Source organism: Pseudochaenichthys georgianus, chromosome 24 (genome assembly GCF_902827115.2).
Source record: "Pseudochaenichthys georgianus chromosome 24, fPseGeo1.2, whole genome shotgun sequence".
Taxonomy (NCBI): Eukaryota; Metazoa; Chordata; class Actinopteri; order Perciformes; family Channichthyidae; genus Pseudochaenichthys; species Pseudochaenichthys georgianus.
Genome location: NC_047526.1, coordinates 24,412,449 through 24,422,993, shown reverse-complemented (window position 1 = coordinate 24,422,993; position 10,545 = coordinate 24,412,449). Strand labels below are relative to the sequence as shown.

The 10,545-nt window shown below is 42.6% G+C and overlaps 1 pseudogene; it reads right to left on the bottom strand.

Annotated features, from left to right (window-relative positions):
- Positions 1-215: 215 nt before the first annotated feature.
- On the bottom strand, positions 216-10,545 carry LOC117439649 (general transcription factor II-I repeat domain-containing protein 2-like; annotated as a pseudogene).

Here is a 10,545-nt window from a genome sequence, read left to right as displayed (position 1 = left end):
CAAGTTTTTAGGTTCGTTTTTGATGAGGAGATGCTGCCTGTCCTTGAACACACCATGTGGATCCCCTCTCCACCATCCTCATCCATTGATCATGTTCTGAAAATAACAAACACAAAACAAAATGCAAACACAATCATTACATTGCACATAGTTTAACTATTCTTCTTCTTGGTTGAATTGCATTTTATTATATTTTATTAGGTTTTTTAAAATGCTTACCAATGTGTTTTCTGACCAGATGTCTGACACCGTTTTTCCATGGCCAGTGTGTCAATGTCTGGTTTTAGGCCCTGTGCTGTAGCAATCCGTAGAACAGCGTGCTTGTTTTTGTTTAGATGAATTTCATTATTGAAAACATCTGTTCGCACAGATAGGTGCTCCCAAACATAGACAGAACACGGGCAGCCAGTGGCGGCCGCCCCACCTCTTGCCAGATACAAAATAAAAAAAAATATTAAATAAAAAAAAATATATTAAAAAAAATATATATTTAAAAAATATATATATTTTAATTTTTAATGAACAAGGTAAATATCATACAATTAGTATCACAAAAATGTATAATCTACAATACAATCTCGTTTAAAATTGTGTTACGATGTCTAAAGTTACTGATAAGTCACCTGTTTCCTGCCTGGCCTTGCCCATGGCATTAGTTTATCATTACCGGGCAGAGCCCCCGAGCGAAACAGCAGCAACCAGCAGTCTCAATAGTAAACTGTGCCGCCAACACATAATTTCAGCCAATCAGCGCCGTCAAATATTTTGGTCACGTGGGCGCTCACGTTGGCGCCCATGTTGCTTACGTGCGTTGACGTGAGGAGTTGTTTTTTAGACTCGTGAGTGACCAAGGTGACGCAGTATTTGGATGAGAATGGTGTGCAGGTGGAGTCGCCGGAGCCTCGGTCCGCCCAAGAGCTACTCTCCAATCCTTTTGAAAGGAGAAGTTTGGGAGATACATTGATACTTAAAGACCTTGGACCGGACCAACCCAATTTGTATATGTCACAGCAAGCTCGTGAAAAAGACAAAACATATCAACAAGGCTTCTCACATGGCTAGCTGGATGCAAACAGGTAAATGCTATCTTTTGTTTCACATGCTTGCTCTTCAAACAGCCGGGGACAGATACGATCTGTTCAGAAACTAGACAAAAGTTAAACAAGTACAAACCACAGACTGTCTGTGTCATGGAGAACACAGTCGCTGGTTTATTTATGTCTGTAGGCCGTTGCTGTGAGTGTTGTAAGGAAATATTTGTATGTATTCATGCAAACTGTGAAGAAGCTTGAAAATGATTTGTGTAGAAAACTGGGCTGGTTTTGGGCCTGCTAACATGTGGTTTTTTGAGGACAAAGGAAGAGGGGGAAGGTCAGGAGTTAACATACAGTCATCCCTGTGGGGGAATTTAAGATGTGGGGTGTTGATGATAATTTGGGCAGCCAATCACTGGTCTGGAAGGGAGGCGCAGATAACTCCTCCGGTCAGCGAGGTATTTAGACAGGAACCCCGTTGTGTGCTCTCTCTCTTTCTCCTCTGGCTGGCTGGCTGGCTGGCTGGCTGACGTGAGTATCAGGTAAATGTGGGATCCCACAGAACTGTATGTAATTTGTACTGTATTGATTGTACTTGATTGTATTGCATTGTATATTACCATTAAAGTGGATTATTGTTTAACGGTTAAGTGTATGCTCTGGATTCCCTTCATGTAAGATAACAGCTATGTTTAGGGACGCGGGGGGATTTGGAAATGCGGCCAAGTTATCATTTAAATCTCCTAACAAATGGTGATCTCGACATGCCGAATAAACATGAGCTGTGGAAGGATTCAGGCGACCAGACTAGGTCGGGAACAAGCACTTTTAGACGCCTCGGACAATAGCAGGGCCCTGTAGGATTGTCTGTAGGCGTTTCAGAGTGTTTTTGAAGTTTGAATGGAGTATACAATGCATATTTTTTACCATGTTAGGAAAGTTATATATAACACGTGAACGTTGATCGCAAGGTATAGAGAGTCCTGCGTGACGAGAAATATAGAGCAGTTAGCGTGGATCTCAGGTAGTATATTCCTGAAGTGACGTAGAAGCGGTGCAGTTCGTGGGCTTTAGGTGTAAGTCCTACACGACGGAACCTGGATGATCGATATTTCAGATCGATCCGCCGTTTATAACTGGGGGTAAAATAAGAGTCCAAGACCAAATAAGCGAAAGTGTCAGCGGACTGTTATCTGTTAAATCCTTGGGAGAGAGCGCTAACGTCACCTACATTGTGACGAGACCGGCTCCCGTTTCCCTTGTCTGTAAAAATTAATTTGAAAGGCTGACGTAAACATAACGTTGATCGCAAGGTAGGCAGAGAGTCCTGCGTGACGACATATGTAGCACGTTATCAAGCCGGACAAACTGTACGGGGAATAAATCTGTGTGATTTTTACCTAAATAACCTGTGTGACCGATTGTCTGTGATAATCAGACATTCGCTCAGAAGAGTGAAGCTCATTTGTGCTCTGCTGCTGCCATCTAGTGGCTGAAAGGGGGGGAAGCACGTTAATTAAGTCAGATAAATAAAAGCGAAGTCAATATATTGCGTATATTTAAATAAATGAGCTGTCTGTAGGTTGTCATTGTTGATTAGTACAGACCTTGTTTTATGTTGGTAAATGTAATGATACAAAAGCAAGCTATTCATCACAATTGTATTTTTAGGTTATGAATAAAACAAAAAGTAGTGGCCTAAGGGATAAGCGGAAAGGTTTTTTGAACGCTTGTCAGTTAGGACAGGGGTGCTTATGCCCGTTTAGGTTTTCAATGTGCGCCATCACGTTAAAATAGGATTGGTGGCATATTCAGTTCATTGCTTGCTTCCACACGCCTTCCCCCTCCTTGTCTCTTTCACGACTATAGTTAATGCATTAGAACGATTGTCGCTGTTCCGGAACGGCCTTTCAAAATAAAAGCCAAAGGCCGCTGTTCGCCAGAGAGGCCTTCACAATAAAACAGTAATTAGCTTAACAATATATTTAACTTATATTGCGTCTTTAAATATTGATTTTAATTCATTACAGATCTAACCTGCTTGTAACACAACTTTGATCAAAATAATAGGATAAGCAAGTGGTTAAAGGGGGTTTCCTGTCTGGCTCATTTGATTTAGAACTGAAGTAAGGGAGAATAGTGTTTTCATTCCTCATGGTTTATAGAGATAAATCATCAGTTTGTCTGGACTTTGATATAGAGATAGGATCATGGTGGAGAAGGAAGACCTTTTTTGGTTTCAAATTGAAGAAGAGTTTAAGGATGAAGTAAGCAGGACTTCAACTGGTCAAAAGAGATTTTAAAGTTTAATATTCTTGGTTAGCAAACAAGACATCTGATTATTATGTCACACATGATAATCTTGTTATAGAAACTAGCTTAAAATATTGGAGAAAATATGTGGATGTTCTTTCGTAGTGTGTGGAATATGTGATGCTGGAAACATGTACGTTTTTCAATGTATAGGAGAAAATGGTTTCCTGAAACAGTTATGTTGGGTAAATATGTAGCAATGGATGAAACAATTTTTAGAGTGAGTTTTTGTAATATCATTTGTAGACATCAATTAGGTTGTTTAGATGGCATTTAACAATTAAGACAGATAGTATGATTACATAGAGTCAGAGTGGAAAGGGTTGGATTTATTTAACCTCAGTGTGCTAGATTTTTTATAGGTAATGCGTCCCGAGACCTGGACTCCCCCTCTGAGTTAGAAAAGGCTACGATCCCGACCCTCCAAGCAGACAAAAGACCTAACCCAACAGGCGACTCCTCCTTCTCCATCGAACAGACGGAGAACCAGAGATGAAACAACAACAACAAGACTGCAGCCAGAACTATCTCCACCTGTGGCATCCAGAACCAAGCAGCATGCTGACGGGCAGAAATCAACGCTCATCAGTCCCTCAGACGGGACCATGAACTTCCAAGCTGAGCACAAGCGCAAAGTGTGGGACATGAGAGCAGAATCCGCCCTCCATAAAAACAGCAGGGAGACTGTAAAGGAGGAGATGAAATGCGAAGCAGTGCAAGAACATTAACATGATGAGGCATGCAGATGTAACTGGGCCAATGGCTGACAGCGGATGAAGTTACAGCTGATGGACTGAAGAGAACACAGAATCAGAGGAGTTGGCATGGTCGATTAGAAGTGAGGAGGCCGGGGTCACGGCTTGAGAAAACCAGAGGAGGAGAAAAGGAAAACGGGAATGAGTGAGTTTACACATAAACACACTTATTCACAAAACGCACATTTAAAGCATAAATACGTAAAGACAGAAAGATTTATTAAATTAAAAATAGCAGTAAACTATTAGAGTAAAATGAGAACACACTGAGGGTTAAAGGGGGCCACATGACAGAGTACAACCATATTCTTCAATCTTTTCATCATATTAACAAAATATTATTTGACATTTTTATTCACGTGTGAATAAAGTAGTGGGATAGTTTTAGGAACCACTCTATAAGACAAATCTTTATCTGTATGGATAATGTTAAAGGGAGAGCTGGTGCCAAGCCAGATATCGTATTCCAATCTAAATAATTGATTTCACCATTGTAGCATAGTTATTACCATAGGAAATATGAAATGACTTCTGTTTTTAAATCCTGGATAAAGGAGGGAGTAATGGTTGCATGTTCGGACATCCAGGGTTCCACACACTGCTAAAGAGTTTAACATTGGTTTTTAGGTGGACCAGAATTGATGACATGTGGTTGTTATACCATTGTTATCGTGAACAAAACATAAATAAGGACATAGTATCTGCTTGAAGATGAATGGATTTCATATCCTAGAGGGGATTAGTTATTGTGAAGACTCCACAAGGTATTTACTAATGTATTGTAAAGAACTTGAATTGACTTGATAAATAAGTGAAGATAAGAAGATGTATGGACCATAAATTAGTCAAGTGGTAAATAAAAATAGCGGAAAAGAGGGGAACTATTAAAGGGAAGTGGAAAATCAGTCTAATACACAAAAAAAAAAAAAAGGGGGGGGGGGGGGCATGAAGGAAGTATGCACTGGACTTTTTATTCGTGTGTGAATTTGGTAGTGTTTTAATTTGTTACAGTATTGATCAGTTCAAAGGGAGAGTTTTAGTAACAGCTCTATAAGATCAGATAAATATTTATTTATATAGGTCATGTTGAAGGGAAAGCTGGTTCTAAACAAAATATAGTATTTCAATTTGAGTTACTGGTTTCATGTTCAGACACCCAGAGTTCCACGCACTGTTAAAGAGGGTAACATTGTTCTTTAAGTGCACCAGAATTGAAGATAAATTGATAGAATGAGTTATGGAATACATAGCAGATCTTTACAGATCCTAGTAATGTTTTGACACAAGATAGTGAGGTACACATGTTTCTGAAATAGATCTATTAGTCATTTTAATACTAATTAGGTGTAAATGAATTGCAGTAATAGTACATTTTTTTGGCTAGACACTTTTCAGGGAATGTGGGAAACAGCAAGGAGGGGTTTGAGATATCTTGAACATTATAGTTGTAATTGTGAATTAATAAATGATGGCGCTCCATATATACAGATTTGTATAGACGGAGGATGCTGGCCTGTGGCTGGAACATCAAAGTCTCTGCAGAGCACGACACATGGCCAAAAAGACTGAGACCAACTGACCGACAGGGTAACTTGGGAAGGCACTGTCAATGACTGACTCTGCGGTGAACCTGACCAAACCTGACTTTACAACCTGACAGTGTGAGTGTGAGTGAGTGTATGTCTGCACCTGATCAGTGCAACTGCATGATTTAAAACGATGACTAATCAAGCATGTTTTGGACTAACACATTATTTTTGTGTGATAATAATGTGTGAAATGAGAGGTTTCCTAACATTGCACAAAAGGGGAAACCGTATCTAATCTGCTTCATGATGTTTCACTCCCACAGGAGGTGGCGGTTTGAAGAATGTGAAACTCAAACTATGAAATTTGGAATTCTGTTTCTTTTAGGACTGAATGATGGAGAGAAACACTCTCAAGTGTTTACTGGGAAAAATGTTTGGTATTGTCTTATAATCCATTATGACCTGAAGGTTTTCTTCCCATACAGGTTTTTGTTTACACATGAGAGAATGTGTAAAAAAGGGGGAGTGTAAACTTTACAATGTACATTTTTCATTTAGGGACTGAAAGGAACCTGCTGCCCAACTCCATTGTTCAATCTGACCATTGATTGACAGTTTTAGAATTGACCTGCTCCATATTTGGGGATAAGAGACTGTTTGATGAATGTTGACATGTCTCTAATATTGATTGAGTTATAGCAGGTAACACAGATAGAGAATCCGTGGCCAAGGGGCTGCCAGAGAGATGTAAGTCCAGAATGGAATACTGGAGAGGCTGACCGGTGAGTAATGTTTCAACAGACAACATCATGTAACTAGCCTGGTAAAGAAGTAAGAGCCATAGACTTTATTGTTTAGGTCATTATGGGGATATACATTTCATCTACATTTGTAATAGAAAGACATTTGATGACAGTTTGTTGGAATTTTGTATTCATTTTTTAGTAGGATAATATCTAAGAACTGACGGGTAGAAGCAGTATCACCAGGAAGCCATTCACTTTGTTAGTATTGTGATTTTGGTTGTTTTTGAATCCATAAGATTAGTGTGTTTCTTTACCAGAAACATTAGCAGTTCAAATCATATTTTTAGATTTTTAATGGGATCTCAGGGATTTCATTTAAATAAATACAGATGCTTGTCAGAAATTCAGAGCTATTGAAATATGTTATTTAGTTTACCTAAAGATGTTGGGGTTCTTATTTAGTTGGCACAGTCCAAGTATTAAGATTCTGAAGCTGCACAATTAATTTAGAAAATCTGTGCACCGATGTCGGTTGTTGTAAGACACCCCACCAACAGGCTCCAAGTTGCCACGCACTGGTGGGTCAAACAGCCGAGGGCCCCAGAGCCCGGAGCGTAGGCTTGAGGGATTTGTATCAGATTTCTCCACACAGGTTGCTGACGCAGAAAGAGGGACCCGAGACGCAGGAGGCTGACTGTCAACCCCAGGCTCTCCGGCCCCGACCGAGTGACCCAGAGGACATCCCATGCCGTCCGCCTACAAGGAAAGGGGGACAACTGGTACCACTGTACGGAGCCAGTGTGCGGCGGGGGAAAACACCTGCGAGGACCCTAGACGACATCAGGACAGATCTGGCTCTCGTCATGGAGGTCGACTCGGATGCTGTCATCAGCGGATTGGAGGAGAAGGACCTCGAGGACATCCATCATCCATCCAGCAGTCGTCCCGGGAGGCATCATCATCGGACCGGAGAAGGAAGATCGGGAGGACATCTATTCAGCATCGACTCGGAAGCCGCCGTCAGCGGATCAGAGGGGACAAAGACACGGCAAGCCAGGATGGCACAGGGGACTCCACTCTCCGCTGAAACAGGAGTGTGTGTTAAGTGCAACAAGACGGTGTATGGAGCCAGCCAGGCCTGCCAAGCTATGGGCAGCCTCTACCATGACAGCTGCTTCACCTGCAGCGCCTGTAGTCGAAGGCTGAGAGGGAAGGCGTTCTACTATGACGCAGGAAGGGTTTTCTGTGAAGAGGACTTTCTGTACTCTGGGTTCCAGCAGTCTGCAGACAAGTGCAACGCAGGTGGACATCTAATCATGGACATGCAGGCCCTGGGGAAGTCTTACCGCCCCGGTTGCTTCCGCTGCGTCATCTGCAACGAGAGCCTGGACGGAGTGCCCTTCACTGTGGACACTGAGAATAAAAAGTATGGAGACTCAGCAGACAAGGATGCAGTTTTTTTGCAAGTGCCTTGTGTAAGTTGCACTCTTGTTTAAGAGTGCAAAAGAGGGAATTGTAAGGAAATATTTGTATGTATTCATGCAAACTGTGAAGAAGCTTGAAAATGATTTGTGTAGAAAACTGGGCTGGTTTTGGGCCTGCTAACATGTGGTTTTTTGAGGACAAAGGAAGAGGGGGAAGGTCAGGAGTTAACATACAGTCATCCCTGTGGGGGAATTTAAGATGTGGGGTGTTGATGATAATTTGGGCAGCCAATCACTGGTCTGGAAGGGAGGCGCAGATAACTCCTCCGGTCAGCGAGGTATTTAGACAGGAACCCCGTTGTGTGCTCTCTCTCTTTCTCCTCTGGCTGGCTGGCTGGCTGGCTGGCTGGCTGGCTCACGTGAGTATCAGGTAAATGTGGGATCCCACAGAACTGTATGTAATTTGTACTGTATTGATTGTACTTGATTGTATTGCATTGTATATTACCATTAAAGTGGATTATTGTTTAACGGTTAAGTGTATGCTCTGGATTCCCTTCATGTAAGATAACAGCTATGTTTAGGGACGCGGGCGGATTTGGAAATGTGGCCAAGTTATCATTTAAATCTCCTAACAGTGTGGACGGTCGGAGCATATATAGCGTTAGCTTAGCCAAGCTCCATTCAGGGAACAAGCATTCTAAAGGGTTGTTCGCCTGCCGTCTGTCTGCAGACTTGTCAAAGCATTAATTCATGGTTTTTACTAACCGGTATCAGTATGTTGTTACGTCGGCATCATTTAGAAACGTGTATTACAATTTAATCACGGTAAAATATGTTCATCTTGTTGTAGCTGTAGCTCCCGAGCCAGCGCGTCTTGTTTGAATGATGCGAGTAAACACAGCTGACAGCTGCGGTGAAACTCGAGCGACTAGAGCGATGCGATAGGAGCGTTTAGAGAGAAGCGAATATTCGCATCGCGTCCGGTCTGAACGCAGCATTAAAGCGAGCTCCGCGCTCCACTGGAAACGCGCCATTACATCACCAGAAGTCCTAATTTAAGGGGTCATTTGTCCCAAAAAATTGTTTTTACTCCCTCTATCAATAGCCCCACCAAAAATATTTTCCACCAGCCGCCACTGCGGGCAGCATGAAGTCGAAGCTGTGGCATGAAAGCAGGGGGCAGTAGACGGTAAAAGTCCTGGATTGTAGCATCCTGGAACTTTGCTCTCAGGTCACTATCGCTTTGAAGCTCTATTAACTCCATCTGAAGGTGTTGGGGTGCAGTGCACACGTCGGTGGTGAAAGGACTAGCAAAGATGGCAAATCCACAGTGCTGTGCTCTGAAGTCAGAGAAGCGCCGATCAAACTCATTCATCAACAGGCTCAGTTTGGTAGCTAACTGAGCACATGAGAAAGTACCGGGACATGAGGCTGAGATGCTCTGACAAACAGGAAAGTGGGCAAGATTGTCCTGTTTCACTTGGCACATCAATAGGTCAAGTTTACGCTGGAAAGCCGTGATCGTGTCGGACATCTGCGTGATGACTTGTTTGCGTCCCTGCAGGCAGCTTCTGATTCAGTTGGGCGAGATGCTCGGTTATGTCACACAACATAGCAAAGTCACACAGCCAGTTTGGATCTGACAGTTCAGGCAAGGGTTTTCCTTTACTCTGCATGAAAAGAGCAATGTCTTCCATAAACTCAAAAAAATCGTTTGAGGACTTTGCTCCTACTCAGCCACCTTACTTCTGTATGGTACGGCACGTCTCCGTGCTCCGAGCCCATCTCCTGCAAGAACAGCTGGAACTGACGATGATTCAGGCCACGCGCCCGAATGAAGTTCACTGTCTTCATGACCGTGGTCACTATATTATCCATCCCCAGCACCTTCCCGCACAAAGCTTCTTGATGGATAATGCAATGATACGTTATCAGAGGCGTGTGACAGTTACTTTCTTGCATTTTCTACTTCATTAGTCTAACCAAGCCCACTTTTCTTCCACACATTGCAGGTGCACGGTCTGTAGTTAATCCCACCAAGTTTTCCCAGGGCAATGCGTTTTTAATGACTGACTTCTCCACCGCATCAAAAATGTCCCGTCCCGTTGTGGTCCCATGCATGGCAGCCACATCCAACAGCTCCTCAGTGACAGAGAGGTCCGACTTCACGCCTCTAATAAAAATAGATAGCTGCGCTGTATCCGTGTTGTCTGTGCTTTCATCAACAGCTAATGAAAAAGCTATGTAGCTGCGTGTTTCCTCGGCCAGCTGTGTTGCCAGGTTTCCTGCTAGTTCCTTAACTCGGTCCGCGATAGTGTTTCTTGATAAACTGACATTTTTAAAAAGTCTGTATCTGGTCGGGACATATCTGCTCACAGACCTTCAGCATGCACTGCTTCAAAAACGTTCCCTCTGAAAAAGACTTTGAAGCGCGTGCGTTTTCTTCAGCCACAACAAAGCTAGCTTTCACTACCGCATTGTTTTTGGTTCTGGCTTTCGCGAACACATTCTGCTTTTAATTCTTGGGCAATTTGTTGTTTTTCTTGATGGCTGATTTTGGCCTACTTAGCGCCGTGTTTGGTCTCAAAATGCCGACGTAGATTGTACTCTTTGACAACCGCCACCGCCTCATAACACAAAAGACATACCGCTTTTTCTCCTTGAAGCACAAACATGTATTCACCTTCCCATCTTTCTTGAAACACCCTTCCATCTGCATCAATTTTTCTCTTCCTTGACAT